Raw genomic sequence first — 22,155 nt, 5'->3', positions numbered from 1 at the left:
ATCCAGCCTTCATGAGGTCAAGGTTCTCTTCTTCCACCTATGCCCAGCAGGGCCCTCCACTTTTACATATTCAGCTGAAGCCCTGGATCCCCCCCTAAGTGCTCCCAGGCTGGTGGTTTAGACCCTGGGAGCTGTGGTTGGTTGGTATTGTTGCTCTCCTCATGGTGCCACAAACCCTTTCAGCTCCTTCAGTCTTCACTCTAACTCCTCTATTGAGAACCCCATGATCAGTTCAATGGCTAGTTGTGAGCATCTGCCTCTGAATATGTCTGACTCTTGAAGGCCTCTGAGGAGATATCCATATCAGGCTCTTATCAGCATGCACTTCCTGTCTTCCACATCAGCATCTACCTTTGGTGATTGCACATGGGATAGATACTCAGGTGGGGTGGTCTTGAGACGGCCCCTCCTTCAGTTTCTGTCCCTCACTTTGTCTCCATATTTGCTCCCTTGAGTATTTTGTTGCTCCTTCTAAGAAGGACCGAATCACCCTCACTTGGTCTTCCTTCTTTATGGGCTTCATGTGGCCTGTGAGTTGCATCTTGGGCATTTCAAGGTTCTAGGCTGAACTTCTGGAGGAATTACCATCCCTGACCTCAAGCTGTACTACAGAGCAATAGTGATAAAAACTACCTGGTATTGGTACAGAGACAGGCAGGAAGATCAATGGAATAGAATTGAAGACCCAGAAATGAACCCACACTCCTATGGTCACTTGATCTTTGACAAAGGAGCTAAAACTGTCCAGTGGAAAAAGGACAGCATTTTCAACAAATGGTGCTGGTTCAACTGGAAGACAACATGTAGAAGAATGAAAATTGATCCATTCTTATCCCCTTGTACAAAGCTCAAGTCTATGTGGATAAAGGACCTCCACATAAAACCAGATACACTGAAACTAATAGAAGAGAAGGTGGGGAAAAGCCTCGAATACTTGGGCACAGGGGAAAAGTTCCTGAACAGAACTCCAATGGCATATGCTCTAAGATCGAGAATTGACAAATGGGACTTCATAAAATTGCAAAGTTTCTGTAAGGCAAAGGACACTGTCAATAGGACAAAACGACAACCAACAAATTGGGAAAAGATCTTTACCAATCCTACATCTGATAGAGGGCTAATATCCAATATATACAAAGAACTCAAGAAATTAGACTCCAGACAACCAAATTACCCTATTAAAAAATGGGGTATAGAGCTTAACAAAGAATTTTCAACGGAAGAAACTCGAATGGCCGAGAAGCATCTAAAGAAATGTTCAGCATCCTTAGTCGTCAGGGAAATGCAAATCAAAACAACCCTGAGATTCCATCTCACACCAGTCAGAATGGCTAAGATTAAAAACTCAGGTGATAGTAGATGCTGGCGAGGGTGTGGAGAAAGAGGAACACTCCTCCATTGTTGGTGGGACTGCAAGATGGTGCAACCACTTTGGAAATCAGTCTGGCGGTTCCTCAGAAAATTGGACATAGCATTACCCGAGGATCCAGCTATACCACTCCTAGGCATATACCCAGAAGATGCTCGAACATATAACAAGGACATATGCTCAACTATGTTCATAGCAGCCTTATTTATAATAGCCAGGAGCTGGAAAGAACCCAGATGTCCTTCAACTGAGGAATGGATTCAAAAAATGTAGTATATTTACACAATGGAGTATTACTCAGCTATTAAAAACAATGAATTCGAGAGGTTCCTAGGTAAATGGATGGAACTAGAAATTATCATCCTGAGTGAGGTAAGCCAATCACAAAAGAAGACACATGGTATTCACTCACTGATTATTGGATATTTGCCTCATCTTTTTATGTTGTTTTGTCATGTTTGGCTGTTGTCTTTGGAGGCCTGTTTTTTACTGAAGAGGGAACAGGGGAGTGGATCTGGGAAGAGGGGAGGTGGAGGGGAGCTAGGAGGAGTAGGAGGGGGAAACTGTAGATGGGCTGCATTTCATATAAGAATTAATTTTCAATGAAAAATTTAAAATATACTTCTTTGAAAGTCGTTTAAAAAATCTAGACCTGCATTTGGAAAAATGCAATATTTATCTTTCTGAGTCTAGTGGTTTTGGCTTAACATATGATCTGTGATTCCCTCTACTTTGCAGTGTGTGTGTGTGTGTGTGTGTGTGTGTGTGTGTGTGTGTGTGTTATACCTACTTGGTGGTGTAAGTATTTGTGCAGGAACACCTGTGTGGAGGTCAGAAATCAAGGTTAACTATCTCCAGCCCCTTTCATCTGTAATTTTGAACAGGGTATTTTGTTGCTTCCACATAGTTTGATTTATCTGATTGTTCAGTGGGCTGCCGTGATCACTGCACCAGAAGAGGTAAATCATATGCCCTGGGCTTGGCTTTTTACATGGGTGCTGGGGATGTAAACACATGTCTTCATGCTTGTGTAGCAGGTGCTTTACCTCTGTGCCATGTCTCCAGCTCCTCACCAATTTGTTTTGTAATTGGCATAATTTCAGCTGGCTTTATGGCTTAAATAAAACAGCTGTGTGCATATACCTTCCCATTTTCTTTATCCATTCTTCCATCGATGGGAATATGGACTGATTCCATAACTTGTAGTCAATTAGTAGCTCAGTAAAGATGGTATGCAGGGGTCAATTGCCTGCTGACTTATTTTCCTTCATGTATATACCCAGTACTGTTAGAGCTTGATTACCTGACAGCTATAGTTTTTAAGGACTTTGTACTTATTTCCATAGTAGTAATATAACTTTCCATATTACCACAGCAAAGTACAGAGTTTTGTTTAACTTACATGCTACACAAACTTTGTCGATTTTCTTTTTTTAATGATAGCCAATTCTTCCTAGAGTTTCATAGAATCACAATGAGGTTTTGATTTCCATTTCTCAAGTAGAATCCTGGCTACATGATGTCCAATACTTAGCAATGTTCCAAGACGTAGGCTTTCCCCTTGATAAAGCATCTTTGTACTGAGAATAATAGAGAAATCAGTCCAGTTTGAACTTTGGTGATTCTTAACCAAATATAAGTGGTACTTACCTGCTGTTTTTTTTTTTTTTATGTGAACTCCAATAAACTTGTATGTGATTCATCATTGCCAGCTCGTGAAGATATTAGACATTGTATCACAGGAAGCTACAGGAAGGGAAAATGTAGTGTCAATTTTAACTGTACAGCGACAATTGATTAAGGATTGTACAAAGCCTTGGTAGTAGTGTCCAATGCTGGCAGTGTAGATCTCATTTAGTGGCTTATTTACCCACACTGTTGATTAACTATGTTACTACTGCGATGATACAGCTAGCAGAAAACTCTTAAGTTTGCATTCACTTATTAGCAGAGCCCTTCCTCTCAATAACCAGTGAAGTCCATTATAACTGTAGGCTGATGGTGTTAGCTTGGTTGAACAGGAAAGCCACAGGTAAGTTACTGATTTTAAATTGAGCTCTTAATTGTAGGGTATTTGTATCTCCATTTATAAATTTTTCAAGTACTTAATTTAGTTATATAATGTTGAGTTATTTCATCACTAAACAATTCATTGGTTCAGACTCGATGATCTGGTTTTAAATTTGCAGCTCTTCAGTTTTGTTTAGCTTTCACCCTGATTTCTATTTCATGAATTTAATACTTACAAGACTTATCTCTGATCCAGAGAGGAGGCTCAGTAGGTAAGAATACCCACTGAAGACCTGAGTTTTGTCCTGAACCCATAATGGAAGAAGAGAAACTACTGCCAAAGATTATTCTCTGACTTCACCCATGTGCTGTATGAACTTCAAATGTACACACTCACCTGCACAGTATTATAATCACAAATTAAATATGAATTCTAAAATGTTAGATTTGTCTCACCCTCATTATGATCCCATGATTTCATTCATGTTCTTTACTTGACGATGTTGCTGTTGGTCAGAACTTAGATAAAGCTTTGTTCCCAGTCTTCATGTTTTCTCGGCTTCTTCCTGTTCTTCTGCCTCCCAGACTTTTCACAGATACCCTCCAAATGAGAATCAATCAATAGGTAATACAATTTTAAAATCTCAGAGGAAGTCAGAGCTTTCAAAACAGCCATTACTAAACATACATTGCATGGAGGAAAGTACAGTTAACCACACTCCTTGAAACTAACCATGCTGATTGTGATCTACAGAAACCCAGCCAGCCATCTTTGCTGATGATAAGAAGAAGAGTTAGGGAAGTGGAGGATGTGGATGAAGCCAGTCTTTTCTAAACGTATGTGATTGTCTAAACTTATGCTGAATTTTATTTTCTTCAACCATATTTAAGAAGTCAAAATTTGGGAAATAGTCAGCCAACAACTGGTCTAGGTTGAGACCCATAGAATGAGAAGGGTCCACCCCTCCCTGACACTGCCAAATGAGCCAAGACCCAGAAGCTGGAGACATCGCCAGCAAGAAAACAAAGAAACAAACAAACACCTCAAAACAAAATAAACCAACCAAACAAACCACAAAACAAGAAAAAAACACAAACAAAAACAGAAAGTCAAAGTAATGATTTCTAATGATATTCTGCTGTATTCACAGACAGCAGCCTAGCATAGTTGTCTGCAAACAGGCTTCAATCAGCAACTGATGGAAACAGATGCAGAGACCCACAGCCAGACATTGTGCAGAGCTCAGGGAATCTTGTGGAAGAGTTGAAGCAAGAACTGTGGGAGCTAGATTGGACAAAAACACCATAAGAAAGCAGAGAATAAACTAACCTGGGCCGTGGGGCACACAGAGACTGAATTGACAATCAGGGACCCTGCATGAGTCTGACCTAGGTCCTCTGCGTATATGTGATGGCTGTGTAGGTTGGGCTGGTGGGATTCTTACCTGTGGGAGAAAGGGCCGTCACTGACCCATTTGCCTGTGTTTGGGACTCTTTTCTTCTCATTTGGTTGCCTCATCCAGCCGTAATAGGAGGAGAGTCTCATTCCAACTTGATATATGAAGCAGGAGTGGATAGGAATGGGTGTAGGGGGACTGGGAGGAGAGGATGGAGGTGAAATTTTGGTTGAGATACATGAGAGAAAAACAAACAACTATTAAAAGTAAAATAATACAGAGAAATAGTTCCCAGGTTCCCTTTTTATTTACCTTAATGCCTGGATTTAATAAACTTCCAAGTCCAATGAAAGTGTTTTATAGTTCCTTAGTTAGCATGTTAGTTTGGGAACTTACTAATTTATATAAAGACTTACCACCAAAACATAGGGCAAGTATGGTACAATTCTGAGGAATAGTTTCTAATTTAAAGAGAAATGCCTATTCCAAAAAGATGTTCCAAAAGAAGTTAATGGTCCTAATCGATGATCTATCTGCCCTCCTCACAGGAAATCTACAAAGAGCGGGGCATGGCTTTGATTGTCCCACTGTTTAAAGTTTTCCTGCTTGGCTTCTCTCTTGGCTAATGCCTACATAACCTTCGAAATTAGGATGCCTGCTTTCCCTAACTTCTTTGGCTCTAGAACCCCAGTTGTGAGCTACAGGCCTCCTGAGCTAGGAGCCATTCCCCTGAATGCCCTCACAAGAAACAAATGCTACTATATTTTACTTAATATGTTCCCCAATTTTCTGGGCTCAGATGAGAAACATGCTTCTCAGCCCAGAAGTACCAATGTTTATTATAGTGTGGAACATTTTGTAAGTGCTGAATAATTTCCCTTAACCCATTGTTTCCAAGCTATTCCACCTTACTGGAGGAGCTGTTGACCGTTTGCTACAGGGCTTTGTTCAGTGCTAGTGGGCCAAGCAGCTCACAGTTCTTTCTAGTATGAATTTGTAGTCAAAGTGTATTTTATTTCAACCTTTTCCTAAATGAGCTTCTCTCAGATTCCAAGTTTTGTGATTAAAGTTTTATATTTTCTGCCTAAAATTTTACTGTGCATTTTAAATCATAATATAATATTAACTTTCAGACTTTCTACAGCAGACTTTTGTACTCCCAAAGTGCAAAGACCTGCATGTATGTATATGTGCATACAATCCTATTAAGGTTCAACATCAAGGCCTAGCCAGGGCTAGAAGCAGAATGGGCTTGTGTTGAGAGTACCAGTTCCCTCAGTAACCAGCTATTTGGAAAAGAGCAAATGTTTTCATTTTACTTTTGAAATGATGGCAATAAAACCTGATCCCTTTATGGATAGGACATGGAGTTTAAAAGCTGTAAAGATGACACCATTAACTATTAGTGAAATAGTGCTGTCTATTCTGGTTCCTTAAAGATTAGAGCCTGTTCAGAAGCATCTTCCCTCAGAGCACAGGACCGATGTATGCTAGAGAAGCCTTACTGACTGACACTGCATTTTTCCCTGGAGAGGCTCGTACAGCAGGTGCTGAACACTGGGTGCTCTGAGAATGCTCAGGTTATCTTTTGGGATGCCTGCACAGCTTTAATTTTTAAACTCTTAAATTTCCAAACCTTTTCCTGTATGGCATATGCTCATTCCTTCGCATACTTTATATACGTACTATTTTACTAAGAAGAAATCATTATCCTGATGGCTGTCCATTCTACAGACCTCTGAATTTCCTTTGTCTCTCCCCACATGTCACCATGTCACCAGATTCCTTCAACATGTTTGTCATATTGTTTTGGCTGCTCCTTTCTGTCTTGAAGTCACTAGAGAAAATCTACATTTTTATTTAAAAACTTACAAGGCTAGTTGATCAACAGGAACTCTGTGGGTGTGAAGGGTTGGAATGCCACAGATACAGAATCAAATTTCTATGGCCTCTATTTAATCTCATTAACAAATATTCATGGCCCAGCTCTGTGTCTGATCTGGTGTTACTTTGAGACCCAATTAGAAATTTGAGGAGATGTACTGACCACTAGCTTCTACCGACACAACGTTATCAGATAACGTCTGAAACCTCCAGCATAGGTTTCTTTGTTTCCCTGAAACCTACCTATCTAATGTTTCTACCAATGTATTTAAAAAAATATCACATTTACTTATGACTCCTTGTTTGTTCTGTGACTATATATACTTAATGAGATCGTTTCCACATTGGAGCATGTTATTCCAAGTAACCCCATGTCAATGAGAGTAGCTAGGAGCAAGGGTTGTCCCCAAACAGTGACTAATTAGAATTGCAGGAGTTGGGGTGGGGGCATTGGGATGTGGAAGGCTATCATCTTATCTCAGGCTAGGTTTAGCAGCACCCCCACCAAGCAGTCACTCCTCCCAGAACCCCCATGTCAGAACTAACTCCCTGTGACTGATAACCCCCTTTTAAATCTATAGGAAGATCACTAACTTTCACCAACCACAAAGTGGAAAAGTGTTATCAGATAACATCAGAAGTGTTGCTACAAATACCTCTCCCATGTTTCCACCAATGTACTTGAAAAGTGTCATGCTTTATGACTCCGGTTTTCTACTATAAAGACTTCATGAGACTGCTTTCACGCAAGTTAGAGTAGCCTAAGTCTGAATGCTTGTGCCATAGTCACTCAAATTTAGCTTGAAAACAAGCTGTCTTTTATTCATTTTGAAGTATAGCTGTAGAGTGTTTGTTTGTTTGTTTGTTTGTTTGTTTCTCGAGACCTGAATTCTTGCTCCAGAGTCATGGTTATTCATATATAGCTAAAACCAACCTGCTTCTTCACACCATCAATTCCTCTGCACATCTCTCTGCACTGTTGGTACCTTAACCTGTACTCAGGTTCCCTCTAAGCACCTGGCCTTTCCCGTCCTGGGATTCATACTCTCATGTCTGCTCAGGCCTGTTTGACATTTTGTTGTTATGGTAACTATTGTTCATGTTTAAAACCTTGATTACTACATCTAGCTTTGCTCCAAAGATTGGCCTGACTATGATGGCAAAGAAATGAAGAATAAACAAAGACAGGGACATAGACTGGATAGACACAGGGACATAGAAAAGCTGAGATAAGATGGGCTGGGCTCTCCAACAGAAAGCTTCAGAATCCTGGAAGCTCTAGGTATATTTTAGATACAACTGAACAGAGAGGTGGGGCTATGGCATACATCTGAACAAAGAGGCCTGCATAGCTAGTCTCAGTAGGAACAGTCTTTGTTGGGGAGCAGTATTTAGGTTTAGACTTGGGGGTAGAGAAAGAAAGTGAAAGCAGACATTTTTTTGTACTGCCTCTCAATACCCACACAAGGACCGGGAAAGAAGGCTTTGCCATTTACTTAATCTTAGTTCAGGGAAAGTTTGGCCAGTTTCCCATGGGTCAGAGGCATTGGGTTTTTTTTTTGGCTGTGTCCATGTCAGTAGTACACATTTCCGCAGGACTTTCACTTACTGCCTATACTTCATCTCACCAACTTTTGTAGACCAACATCTCAGACTTCTCTAAAATATTCCAAAATCTCTCCTTGAAGTGATTAACTCATTTTATTTTATGTTTTGAGCTCTGTCTCCTTCCAGATCATCAACAATGTCTTCAGTATCCTCTGCCACTATAATGCCAGCAACTCCCTCAATGCTGAGAAGCAATCATCTCAAGGCCAGTGATGCTACAGAGGAAGAAGTGGGGGACCTTGGAGCTTAGCCACACTGCCCCAGTCCTCTTCACTACAGGGAGCCAGCGCTCTTCCAGCCTCTTTGGCCAGACTTACCTTCCTGCTATGCCTCACCTCCACCCATTCACTTCCAGCTCTGTCCTATAAGACAATACCCAAGTCCACCTTCCTTGGGAAGTTTTTCCTTTACCAACTGCATGCAAAACCTCAATAAAATTAGTTATTTCCTAACAGCACTTAGTATATCACCTGTAATTACGTAGCTCTAGGCTGTTCTTGAGATAAAGAATCTCTTCTGCATTGCTACCACCTTCCCTTTGAGTGATCACCAGAGATGTGATCTTCCTTGTTATGTATCGGTAAATATATACTTCAGTATCATATTGAAGGTTATTCAATATGATAATTATGAATGTTGAGATTATTCTCAGGTCTGTGGTGGAATGACCAGTGTTACAATGAGAGGAGCCATAACTAACATCTGTTCATAGCTTTGGAATCAGGGAATTAAGGGCTAAAGGATTATAGAGCTTCCAAAAGTCATATTACAAAGGAAATAACAAAATTGGGCTGGGAGGTAAAAGACCACAATTTCAGAGATGCTGCTGTATTACACAGCTTTCCCTTAACCAAAATGGTTATACCAAGAAAAGCTTGGAAGTCTATGCAAGACAAGTCCTTGGTGGCTATAGAGTTCCACACTGTAGCACAAACCCAAGATGACATCTTCTTATAAGTTCTACTGATGCATCTCCCCATTTTCCAGCTACAAACAGAGTAAGAACTGGAACTATTTATAAAGTTCCATTTATGTTTATGGAAAACACTCCAAGCAAAGCAAATGGTGCTGGGATTCTTTGAGCTTCTCTATTTTCCCCTCTCTCCTCTGTCAAGCTGTTTGCAGTGGGGAAGTGAAAACAAGTTGATTCCCAACAACCAATCCTTTAGTGGCTTTGCTAATTGATGGAGACTACAATAGAAGTAGGTGCACAGTGGGGATTCTGGTTATCTGTTCTCCAGAGGGAATCTAGCACAGCACCTCCCCTGTAGATGCTAATGAAGCTCAGCTAAGTTCAGGAGCTCCCTGGGTGGTGCCTGAGCAGCCCATTTTGTGCACCACTGCACTGCTCATACTTTCGGAGGAAGAAAATAGGGTGAAAATGAAATTCTGTTCCTTAAACCTAGCTTTATTAGATCACTGCAGAGACCGATCGTGGGTTGACTATCTCGTATCTGAAATGCTTTGGGTCACAAGATATTTACATTGTGGGTAGTTTTCGGTCTTGGAATGCCTGAATAAAAATAAAGTGATTTTGGGCCGGGAGCCAAGTTGAAACATAAAATTGATTTTCATTTCATGTGTACCATATGTACATAGACTTAAGGTAATTTTATAGACTACATTTACTCTGCCTGCGTTTTGACTATAGCCTGTCTATGAGACCAGGTGTCGAAGTTTCCATTTGTGTCATTCGACTATTTAAATTTCAGATTTTGAAGCACTTCAGATTTTTATATAGGGCAGGTTGAGCCAGTATTAATTTTATATTGGGAAATCAAATAGAAGACTGAGGAGTGAAAACATAAAGCAATGTACAGCAACACATCCAATCTCCCTTTTCCTCAGGTTCTGGCTCAGAATACATGTGGTACTGCCAGGTATTAAAAGCTTTCCAAATAATTCTGATGCATCAAACTGTATTAAAAACAGAAATAATGGTCTCAAACTATGTAACTCTCAATAGTCACCATCTAATGCTAAAGTATGAGACAGTATCTTCTGTTGACATGCAAATTCTGCCTTCCTGAGGTTTAGGGTGTATCATATAGGAGCTGAACTCTCATTGTGAAGGTGCTTACTACTTGAACTAGAACAAGATTCTGGGTTATTTTTTACACTAGTCTTCAAAGAATATCATATTTTTTGGAAACTATAATTACATCATTTCCCTTCTTCCCTTGCCCCCCTTTAGACCCTCGCATGTATACTTCCTACCCCAGTGTCTAGTGTCTTTTGAATTCATGACCTCTTTCATTTTAAAATAAAATCTTCCCCCTTTCTAATTAAAATTTGCTCTAATTGTAAAACAGATGAAAGAGGGGTCAGGTTGGATAACCAGGGCTGTATAAGTGCTTTCTAGATCCTATAGTCCTCTACTTGATCATCTGGGCACTCCAAAGGGTACAATTGTAACCACTGGCTGACTGTCATTTACCACTACTTTCACTTATGAACTAGCAGTTAAATGGAATGACATCACTGTCCCCCAACCTCCCCTCAAAAGAAGCCCTGTTAGAACAGGAGTCCTCACAGCTAGCAGGATGCACTTTACTTTATTGTATTTATTTGCTTCTGCCAAGAGAGGGTATTAAGAGATGCAGTGGGAAGCCACTGTCTCCATTAACATTTGAACAACAATATGCTATTCCTAAACTTAGATGTATAATCACTCACATAAATGGAACAATACATGTAAAATTAAATTAGCTTTATTATCCCATTAAAGGAACCATTTGATTTTGTCAGTTGGGAAAAATCTTATAAAATCGGATGTTGAATTAATTAAGTAGAGTAATATAATGAAGCTTCAATGTGTGAAATCAGATATGGATAAGGTCCTGGAGAGGAGGCAGTGTGCTAGCTCACATGAAATCTCACAGAGTTTCTCTAATAAACATCTAATGGAAGAACACAGGTTGTAAGGTATTTTATTTCTTATACCATTGAAAGACTAATCCCCATGACAAAAAGAATAATAAAATTTGAGGGGATAGAGAGGTACCTCAGTTGGTAAAATGCCGGCTGTGCAAGCCAGGATGAACTAAACCGTCCCCAGCCCTCCCCAGAAAGTATTAAAATTTGTAATTTTTTTCAGCTGACAGAATCTAGATAATGCATTTGAAACTTGATTTTATTTCATGACAGCATTGAAGGATATTTGAAAAGAAAATATGTCACTTAATGGGATAGCATTTATTATAGCACTAGTGGCATTTCCTAAAGAGCAAAACTTGAATATAAAGATAAAATAAATATTGAATATTTTTAAATAGCAGGTGGCATTGGGCAGAGAAACAGTTTTCTTGTCAGGAGCATTCATTTTTAAAAGGCACATTCTATTTGGAGCAAACCTTTGGAGGCATTCTAAAATGAAATCCTGCATTTATTGAAGGATGTAAAATAATGAGATATATAGCTCTCACAAAATGAACCAAGGATGGTGAGTAGTGCCGTGTAACACGCCGACAAGGATGGTGTCTGCTTTACCTGGCAGGAATAAGTTTGCCTTGAAATCTACTGAAGGATTCTGTGCAGTCTGGGAGAAGACTCTATCTCTAAATCATCAAGTGAGTTAAAAATAGCAAAATGTTTTGTTAGGACAAGCCATCTGTTCTAAAGCATCAGAAGTTGGGAGACTGAGGCTGTCTCCAGGAAGGCTCCTTGGGCTCACAAGTGCTAACTAAGATGGCTGCATTACAACTCATAGCCTCTTGGGTCTCCTTAAGTTTATCTTTCATTTCAGCTTGTTCAGACTTGAAGGGGATTGTTATAAACTCTCCATTCCAAGCAGGATTCTGTGCCCAGTCTAGTGGGACAACAAAGACAAAATGACCCTGTAGCTATAATTTTCATTATTGACTGGGAAACTGAAGCAACAACAAGAATAACAACAATAGCAACAAACTGCCAAGCTTGGGCTTCTCTTTGGTCAGTTAAGTCAAAGCCCCCAGCTTCTGGAATATGTGTTAAATACTCAGCAGCTATTTCATGTGTAGTCATATTTGAGAACTTCTGCTCTACAATAAAAGGAGTGGTGCTTTCTGAGACCCAAGTAGAGGGGTCCTCTGATAAGAAGCCTACTGTAATATTTGGCAAATTTGACTTTAACCCATGTAACTGAAGGGCATGGAGGTCTTGACCTCTGAGGGAAATTTCATCAATTTGTTCTTGTGCACAAAATGATTCCTAGAGTATAAATGATCATTTTTATCTTTTTAAAATTTAGAAGACACGTTTCCAAGAATATGTCAGGTTTTTGGCTGGCGGGAAGAAGTCACAATCTGGTTAGAGAGAGAAAGTGAGCCAGTATATTATATAAGAAGAACATCTCGTAGACTGAGTTCTGTGATTCTGGTGTGCCATGAATATTTTTCATGATGAATCCAACCCTTAGAATATTTTCCCCCATAGCTCAAGTTGTTGCTAAAAATTTTGTGTATTCACTATCATAACTCTTCTATTTGGCAAGTCAAAAAAAAGCATAGTTGAAATATCCATAAGTATGATCTAGATTGTTGTCCATCTTGTGGTATCATTGTGTTACTTCTGTGTCATTTTGAGAAACTTAAAGTTCCTGTATAAAATGAGCTGAACTTTCTAGTTTGTTGATCCTGCTAACCTCAATTGAGGTTGACCAGATGCTTGGAAACTTAATGAAGATATTCAGACCTTGAGAATGATCCTGAAATGTGAGGTGCAGGGAGCGCGTTGGGCTGAAAATAGATGTTAGAATATGAACCCAGTTTTTTGAAAAATGCAATGAGTACTGTTAACCCCTCTAGCTCTATTTGGGTTTATGTTTAAGTATATATATAAGAATGATTTAAATCTCATCAATAAATATTGATAACTTATTGTATGTCAGAAAATGAAATTGAACAAAATAAGAGAGATAGTATCTTGATGAATTTAAACATACACTGTATCAGCTGAATAGATTGTTATTTTAACTCAGTATATTCAATGGTGCCAAGAAATACCCTATATTGGTGGATATAAAAACATATTTATCTTGCTTCTATCATTAAACTATTTCTCAGAATAATCAGTGATTAAGAATGTTACATTCAGGCTGTATACATTGCTTTCATTTCCTCACATAAAGTGATTAGATAAGAATCATACCTAAGCTGTGCAAATACATGGCTTGGGCTGAGCTCTGAGCATTTCTTTCATTGTTTCAACTATCCCTAGGCCTAGGCCTCGAAGCTTCTAGCCTCCTTACAATATAATTTTCCAAATTGACTGACTCGATCCTACTTTTCTTGGCTTATGAATGAATTGCTCTGCCTGGCCTCATATTAATTTTGGCAAAATACTCTACTTCTGGGTCTTTCTCATTCTCTGGCTAGTTCTGTCTTCATTTTTGTCAGGCTTTTTTTCTCTATAACCTATCTCTGTAAATATGTCCTAGTAAAACTACCACACATATACACCACCCACCATACACCCTATCACATTATTTTTCTCTCTCTTGCTACTCTTAACTAGACTCTCCTGCTATTCTCCTGTGAGTTGTATCTCCTGTGAATTGTGAGTTCTACTTCTGACTCATTCTGTCAAATCTTTCTCTGATTCTTCACTTCTCCAAACTAACCTTACCTTCACTGTTAGGGATTAAAGGTGTGTACCAAAGGCAAAGGTGTATCTGTATTCCAGCCAAATCATACTGTAATCAAGGGCTTATCTCCATTTTGGCCAAGTCATATCTTTGGATGTAATCCCTCCAGAGAGCAGCCGTGCTGCTGTATTTAAATTCTTCTATATGAGGCTCTTTCCCTAGAGGCACAACAGTGTAAACAGTTTTTCACACAGTAAATTGTTTTTACAAGGAGATTCCATACAGGTGACATACCATAATGCTACATTTTAGTATACTAAAAAGAAAACACTGGAGGAAGAAGACAGGAAGGAAAGAGTTGCTGGTGTTTCTCCTGCCCAGCTCCAACCAACTTTGAGGGTGAGGCTGCCGCCTGTTCTGTAGTAAAACTCAAGGCTGAGCAGAGGCTTGTGACACTCATGTCCAATCCAGTGCAACATCCAGGTGGCTAGGAGACAGCTGCCACCTATATTCTTGTATATGGTGATAAGAAAGTTAAAAAAACAAAACACCTTCCACCGATGAATAAGGGTATGAATTCAAACATAGGACTTTTTTGGTCTTAAATGCCATGTGTACAATGATAAGATGCAACACTAGGCATAAAAGCAAAATTCAAATCTGGCAGACAGAGCCTCAGACCTACCCAGTACCAGTCTAAGATCTGTGAGTCAGTGAGGCAGATAAGTTTCAGCCTGAATCCTTGTCATATTCCTTTCTCTATACTGTACCTGTGTCTATGAGTCTCATATGACAGAATATACCATAAACATTAGTGGTAAAAAGTCTGTCCCTAACATCAAACTCCCAACTGTAGTAGCATATTATCCTCAGGCTATTGTCTTCAGATGCAGTTTTCAGACCTTAGTACCAAGAAGAGACTTATATTCTCCTGGGATGTACTTCTGTTTTTACCTATATCACTGTTGTCTGGAACATAGACTATGAGACTAGAGCATGATCCTAATTAGTGACAAGCCTAAGGTCCAAGAGTTTGCAAGTAGGATTCCTCTTAATACACAGTGTAAACCAACAAACTATTGAGCATAGGACTTTGTCTTAGAACTTAATGTCAAGGAGTTATTTCTGACACTGGGGTGATTTTTATAGCTTTGAAATCTAGATTTGTTGGAGGAATGAAGTTTCTAGAATACCCTGGTTTCAGTGATGGATACATAGTGCTAGTCTAGTACTTACTACCTACACAGCATCATGCACTGGTGATTGCCGGTCTTAGGTTTTAAGTTCACCTTGGCAGTTGGTCACCCATTGTACTAAGGAAGTAATTATGAGATAGCCTATATTCTTGGTTGTGTGTACATTCAAGATGTGACACAGTTTTATGACATTAGTGGCCACAGGTCTGACATAGTAGATGGTGGCTGGTCCTTCCATTGCAGTTCTTTGAAGAGCTTGGCAGTTACTGCACACACAACATTGGAGTGAACTTGGGTCCCGTAAAAAGCCTTGGAGAGACTGACTAACCATTTAAGATACTTTTCCTGTTCATCTTGAGCAATATACCAACTGCAGATCTGATAAATCCTGGTTTAAAATGTTTTCTAAAAGAGAAACAATAAAAAGTACCTGGACATACACTTGTAGAGTACTAGATAAAGGACATGCCATCTGATGTTAAAACAATGAATTAGTTATAGGTTCAAAAGGAATAATCTGCCTAATCAGAATTGTGAAAAAGAAAAAAACCAACAAAGTATGGGAATGACTGTCATTGTAACTTTTATTCACCTGATGTAAATGTCATGTCTGAGGCTAATTCCCTCCATCTACTAACCTAGTCCTAGTCCTGGAAATTTCTTGCCTCTCAATAATTAAATCCAGGCCTAGAATGTTTTCAGCCTCTGAGACTTAAACTGTGGAATAAATAAGCTCACCTTTTCTAGTTCCTTTTGAACTCTGGCTGTCTGGTTCAACTTAGCTGTCTAGCTGTCTAGCCCAAACTCCTCTCCATGCTCACTGATTCAAGCTGACTTCTCTTGGCCTCTGACTGAATTGCTCTACATGGCCTCAAAACTTATTCTGTCAATCTGTTCCAATCTTCTGGCTCCTTCTCATTTTCTGGCTGTTCTGTCTTCACCTGTGTCTAGCTTGTTCTCAGCAACCTGTCTCTGTAAAATGGTTCCTGTAAAAGCTGGCTCCGAATTCCATAAACTGAACTGCCAGGAACTCCTCTGCACAGTACCATCGCTCAACTCACTTTCAAACATTGCTCTTCCTCCTATCAACTAACCTTACTTGCCTTGTTTGGAGTTACAGGTGTACACTAAAGGCATGTTTGTACTTCACACAGATGGACTAAAGGTGTGTAATCTTTTCCCAAAGTAACCATGTTGCTGAATTAAAATTCCTCTGAAAATGAAGAAATATTAAAACCCTAGGTCTTCAATATACTGTTTATCCTGTACACCAGCAAGAATCAGGACCTTTGAGAATGCCATGACATCACCTAATTGCATCATCAAAGTAAGATGTCAGGACATAACTGAGTAAAAACCAGTGAGGAAGGACTCTCTATGAGATAATTTGAAATAGTTGTTTTAAAGAAATTACTCCAAATTATAGGAGACACAGAGGAATGCTTTGTTAATCTGAGATTAAAAACTTTAAAGTTGGAAGCAGTATTAAAATTTTAAACAGAAATCCTTGCACTGAAAATATATTAAGTTAAATTTATAATGTAGTAAAGTTTAATAAGAGTAGATAAAGCAGAAAACCGAAGTGCTATGCTTGAAGACAGACTGAAAAACATTGAATAACAATGATTTTAGGAACAAAACGTCAGGCTATGGGCTTTCAAGAAAGACTTGGAAATGCAGTGAGGTAGAGAGATCATTCAGAGATAATCGTAGGAAACTTCTTAAATCTAGACAATAATAGACATATCTAGGTCCAGAAAATTGAAGGTCACTGAACTGAACTCATGTAAGTCTAACTCGAGATATTATAATCCAAGCATGATACAGTGAGAGAAGAAGAGAGGATTCCCACAGTAACAAGAGCAAACAATAGCACGTAAGAGTGTCTTCTTCAACTGACAGCCGATCCAGTGGAAACCCAGAAAGTCAGAAAATAACAGTGTGATATTGAACGTATCAAAGGAAGCTTAGGAGACGGTATGCAACAAAGGTGTCGCTGTCATTAAGAAACAGAAAGGAGGAAGTGATGCAACTGAAGTCTGTGTGTGTGTATGCACACACACACACACACACACACACAAATTGATTTTATCATATCCACTCCCATAGTCCCCTTCTAACTCCTTCTAGTTCTCTCCTGTACTATCCTCCCAACATCATATTTCTAGTAAAGTAAAATCAGTCGTAGATACTCACTTTGAGAGGGTAAATGGTTATGATAAACTTACATTGTATTCCTACCTTTTGTAGCTGCTTGTTTTGCTTTTGATGACATATTTCTAGTTTTTGAATGTCACACAAATACTATCATTCAACAAAATATACCAATTTTTTTCATCTGAAAATTTTGTCACTCTGAGTATTGATCATATGGTGGAAGATTTAAAGAGAGTAAATTGACTAGTCCATTCTTCATGTTTGATAGTTATCTTATTCACTTTCCTATTACCGGGATAAAACACCTTTATCAAGGAAACTAACTTATAAAAAAGGCAGTTAATTTGGGGCTCATATTCCAGAGTTAGAAGCCATGACCATTATGGCAGTTGACATGGCAGCAGCAGGTAGGCTTGGCACTGAAGAAATACCTGAGATCTTATTTTTGATTCACAAGCACCAGGCAGAAAGAACTAATTATAAACGGTATGGGCTTTTGCAACCTCTAAGCTAGCCATTGAGACATTTCCTCCAACCAGGCCTCACCTCCTAAACCTTCCCAAACAGTTCCAGCAACTGGAGAACAAATATTCAAATATCTGAATCTATGAGGTCTTTCTCACTCAAACAACTATAATAATCATGAGACATTTGTCTGACTTTGTAATAATTTATTACAATTGGCAAAGTGTGAGCCTGCTCTGTATCATAATGTTTAAATATGACAAAAAAAAGATTTTTAAGTTATATTGGCTCTGCAGATCCCATCTAGCCAAAATTCTTCCTCTGTTTTGGGAGCTTGTTTGCTGAATTAGAGGCTTTGTGAGCTCATATTCCAAGGCATCCCAAGTTTGTTTCAGGAAGAATCTTATAAAGTAAACAATCCATTCTTCGTGTTCATTTGAATTTCTGCTATGAGATTAGTATTGAGTAAATACCAAAACAAATTGCTGCCCTTTGCATTATTTTAACAATGTGATCTTCATAGTCTTCTCAATCATATGGATTTTCAGTGAAACAGCGAAACACAAATTTGGATTGATGGAGCTAATCAGTGCTTCTATTAATTTAAAAGTTTGTATTTTGGGGTCACATGCATCCATTTTCTGTATCTACGCAGAAGTTTTGTAAATTCCTGAAGTAATCATTTTATCTAGCTAAGAAATACATGTACACTATTCAGGTTTTCTGTTTTGCAAAATGAATTAGCTAAATTTAAGAAAATATAGATATCCAAATGGTAATTTTTATAATGTTATTTCAATATATAGTTGATATTTTGATGCTGTAGCTTTGATATCACTCTAGCAATACTGAAGTCTCATATATATATATATATGTATATTCTCAAATATACATATATATGTATATATAATACTTGGAATTAGTCCTTTCAATAAGAGTGATATAATGTGAAAACATTTTAAAGAATGAATTATTTCATTATTATCATTTCAGTACTGAAGCACACTTTATCTAGTATTCTTTTGTCTCTGTGAATTGGGAAGGTGTTTGTGGCTTAAGTAAGGACCTAGGGGATAAAGCTGTATACCTTGAGGAATTATCCTTCATCATTTAAAGATAACAGAGTTTGATCTGTTAGGTTTGAAGTTGTTTAGGACCAGAGATTTCTTTCTTTGTTCAATTTTCCTCCCTTTACTTTCCCAGGATCGACTACCATTTTATTGCAGAGGCAAACTATTTGTTCACTAAATTTCTAAGACCATGTAGACTAGTGTTCTCAACCTTCCCAATGCTTAGACATTTAACATAGTCTTTCATGTTGTGGTGACCCCTAACCATATTGTTGCTACTTTAAAACTATAATTCTGCTACTGCTCTGAATTATAATGTAAATATTTTTGGAGATGGAGGTTTGGCAAAGGCCTTGTGACTCACAGATTGAGAATACTGACATAGTGGAAAATTTTCTCAGAATTCAATGTACCTAAAGTTTTACTCACAACTGGTTTTGATTACTTTTGAGGAAATGTAGGACCTGGGAGTAGACTCTGTCTTAGGGTTTCTACTACTGTGATAAAACACCATGACCAAAGGCTACTTTGGGGTGGGTAGATTGAGTTTTTATTTTCATCTTACAGCTTATACAGGTCATGATCTTAAGAAGTTAGCGCAGGGACACAATACAGAAACCTGGAGGCAGGAACTGACATAGGGCACACAAAGTTGCTGCTTATAGCTTTCTTCTCATGGCATGATCAGCCTGCTCGCTTGTAACACCCAGGACTACTAGATCAGGGGTGACATTTCCTAACGCTGGGTCTGCCCACATTTGCCATCAATAATAAAAACACAGCCTAGGCTTTCCATAAGCCAAACTATTGGAGGTACTCTTTTTAGAAGGGAGGAACTGAGGTTCTAAATCACTAGAGTCTAAATGACTCTAGCTCATAACAAGTAGTAGACATAAAACTAGCCAACACAAGAACTATTTATAAAAGCACGTTCTAGTTTGATTTGATTTTGCAATGGGCTGAGACCTTAGATGATAATATGATAATAGGGTGAATGACTTTTGCATATGTAATGGGTATGAATCATTAGGGTTTAGATATAGTTAAATGATGGCTCCCGAAAAAATAGCCATATCCTCTTCCTAATTTTGTAAATATATCTATGAAAGAAACTTAAATGTGATCGTGTTAAGGGGCTTGGAAGAGAGACCCTTGGAGAGAAAAGAAGGAGGCAAGGTCCACAAAAACTGTGAGAGTGAGGAAGGAATGGGGAGGAAGCTGACCCTATTTAACTCCAGGAGAGAGCCCAAGATGCTGACAACTGAATTCATCCCACTAAAATTGCTTGCAGGATTCTGAACCCCAGAACTACAAGATCATAAACATGGTATTATGTGGTAATTTGTACAATACCTAGAAAACAATTCAGTTTGTTAGCATAAGGGACCTCATGATGATCAGCTCTAATACTGAGAGTTCCTTCTTGAAATATTAAAACAAAACAAAACAATACAATACAAAATAACACTGTGTTCTAGTTGCAGTTGGACAAGGTTATTTTAACTGTAGTCAAAAAAAAAAAAAAAGACTAAGCACCACATCAAAAACCCTTATGTAGGTTTTTCTGGGTGTGTGCTCTCTGACGTTCTCACCTTCACCTTCCAGAGGATTTCAAGCTGGTATTACAGAGATGTTCAGAATGTTAAGTAAAGTTCAAGGGATCTAATTCCTGGTTTCCCTGTTGAGATAAAAGATACACTAATTAATGACTTTTATGAAGACTTGGCTTTACTGTAAATAAAATCAAATAATTCCTTTGAAGAGTTCATCACTAATTTTTATTTAGCATAATTTGATTTGAATTTCTTATGGAAAACAGGTGAATAGAAACAGAGTTTATTATTAAGAGTCTAAAAGTCATTTCATCTTAGCTCAGTCATAGTATGAAAGTGACATGGCCTTTGTAAATTTTGTTTGGAGTATATTGCCTGTTTTAAAGCACTCTACTCATGGGATGCCTAACAAATAACACTAGGCTTAGAAAAAATTCAGGAATCAATTCACTGTGGAGATGTTCCAGAAAAGTAAAATGGTCAAAATTGAAACTTTTTTCTACAAGATTTCTCACATTAAATATCCCTGTTGCATTTGCTTATATGTTTTCTTTTTATTTAAACATTTTAGATGGAAGCATGATACATAATTATCAATTTATGAAGTTTTAAAACATATATGATGTAAGGTTAATCTTTACTCTGTGATGACATTGATAATAAAAATCAAAGGTCAAGGACCTCATCTCCTTTGTGGTTCAAATGTTCATGAGGACCATGGTGTAATTAGAGAGCATCATCATGATACAACAGACCTTTATAAAATCCTGTGTATGGAAGTCATGTTGATGAGACTGTGAGTGGCTTCTGACTGCCTAAACATGAAGTGAGCAAGGACAACACTAATAGACATGTCACAGTGTGGACTGAGAAGAAGCCTAAACCTTCCACACAGAACTACAGGCAGCTAAGGAATGCTGAGAGTTGGGGAAAGAGTCTTCTGTTGGGAAGAATATATTTTATATATATATATAATTTAAATATATATGTGTGTACTTGTGCATGCATGCATATATACATATATGCATGCTAAAACAGTTAATGAAAAACATGCAGTTGAATTGAAAGAGAGCAAAGAGGCATTTTTGGGATAGGCTAGAAGGAGGAAAGGGTGGGAGAATAATGTAATTATATTGTAGTCTTAAAACTAAAATTAAAAAAAGAAAAAATAATGTATTTTACATGGCATACTAGTGACAAAGCACTCTCACCTTGTCCTTTCTGGTGAAGACATGACTACAGAAGATCTGTGTAGAAGTCAATGCTCTACTGTGATGGGCTAACGACCTTCTGATGATTTTTACTTACATCATCCTGTAGGGCTTTTCAAATAAGGAGCCGTTGTGTTGACTAATGAAATAATGTCTAAATCAATGAACTGGTTTTTAAAGGCTAATATCATTATTACTTTATTAAGAGTTTTATATTTTCCCTCCTCATCCAAGTCCCTACACACAAAAATTTGTGATCTATCTATCTATCCCTCCATCCTCCTGTGTCCTCTTTCCCAAGTAACCCTCTTTCTTTCTTTGAAAACTCAAGTCCAATTGTCCAATTTCCATTGCTTAAAAACAGTTAGGTGTGGGGCCTGTCCTGTGGTTTGTTCCACATATCCAGGGTCACTTCATTAAGTGGAAAGGACTCTTTCTCTTCAAGAAGCCATAAAACTTGAATCTTAATCCTCCTTCGAGCATCCTATAAACTTATGTCATTCTAACGTTTAAAAAAAATATGACTTTTAAAGAAATGTTTGTTTGTTACAAAGTTGGATGAAATCTGATTTTTCCCCCTCAATCCTCCTCTACTTGGAGGAAATTCCCTTTTATCAGTCATTATCTCCACCATTTTCTTCCCATTTTTTACCCCTCTTCATTTCATTCTTT

Source organism: Grammomys surdaster, unplaced genomic scaffold, assembly GCF_004785775.1.
Source record: "Grammomys surdaster isolate TR1022 unplaced genomic scaffold, NIH_TR_1.0 191, whole genome shotgun sequence".
NCBI classification, from domain to species: domain Eukaryota; kingdom Metazoa; phylum Chordata; class Mammalia; order Rodentia; family Muridae; genus Grammomys; species Grammomys surdaster.
This window is presented reverse-complemented; position numbering follows the sequence as displayed.